Below are 1,169 nucleotides of genomic sequence, written 5' to 3'. Positions count from 1 at the left end.
AGGTTGCTCCTTGTAGGCAAGGATTCTGAAGCTTTGTCTGACATACTTTGGTGCTGGATAAGAGTATTGAATATACCATGAACTGCTAAGAGAACAAACAAGTTTGTCTTGGAGAGGATGATCGCAGGTTGCTCCTTGTAGGCAAGGATTCTGAAGCTTTGTCTGACATACTTTGGCCATGTTGCAAGGAGTGACCAATCCTTGGAGAGGGACATCATGCTTGGGTGGGTAAGGGTACAGTGCAGGAGAGGATGACCCTCTGTGATCAGTAATTGGGGTAATGGTAGTAGGTGTGTTGGCGAGCGGGAGATTGGCACAGAATATAGCAGAGTTTAGGACTGTTGGACATAGGGTCGCTATAACTTGACGGCAAGTAACAGCAATATACTATCAGATGAAATCCATGTACATAGTTTGGTATGTTTATAGTAAAAGGTATTTGCAGTGAATATATTGTTGGTTGTACAGAATTCTATAATTCTATCTCTAGCCCCATGTCGGTCACCAAGTCCCTGCTTTCTGACTACTGATCCTTTTTTGCTATTCCCAACTTAGGCATTTCAGTCATCCATTATTACTAATGCATCTTGATTGATTGAAGACTTCCAATTTGGAGGAAATACTCCATTTCCTTACATTGGCTCTGGTTATTGGCTTGGCCTAGGGTTTAAGGCAACAGGAGGCTTCAAACCCAAAAGGGGAAGAGGAGAGAGAAGGCGGCCATGTTATCCCAGGTTTGCTTCACCCAGGGCTGCTATGATTTGGTTGCCAGAGAGAGCATGGTGCTATGTGTGCGGGTGTTGTGGCAGTTTTTGGACGTGAAGGACTACTCTGCCTCCCGGAGCCAGGCAAGCCAGGCTTGGCCTAGGGTTTAAGGCATCGGGGGGATTCAAGCCCAAAAGGGCCCTCGGGCTAGTCTTTCATTGTTTTTGTTCAGCTATTCCTCTAGGTCATATAGCCCTGGTGTACAAGTTGCTGTACCGTGGTCACTTGTGGTTGCTCTGAGGCTGAACATTGACACTGATGTGTCACATGCGTTAATGGTTGCCTACCCAATGTTGAAAGAGAGTGGGGTGGAGCTCCCCGATTAAAACAAGCTTGGAAGGAGAAGTGGCATCCACTTCCATAATAGCTTGCCCCCGGAAACCCTATGAACTTGGAGAGAGGAT

Source organism: Elephantulus edwardii, unplaced genomic scaffold (genome assembly GCF_000299155.1).
Source record: "Elephantulus edwardii isolate Elephantulus edwardi_28Jun2011 unplaced genomic scaffold, EleEdw1.0 scaffold00196, whole genome shotgun sequence".
In the NCBI taxonomy this organism is placed as follows: Eukaryota; Metazoa; Chordata; class Mammalia; order Macroscelidea; family Macroscelididae; genus Elephantulus; species Elephantulus edwardii.
The sequence above is the reverse complement of the archived record's forward strand: the minus strand, read 5'-3'. Positions refer to the sequence as shown.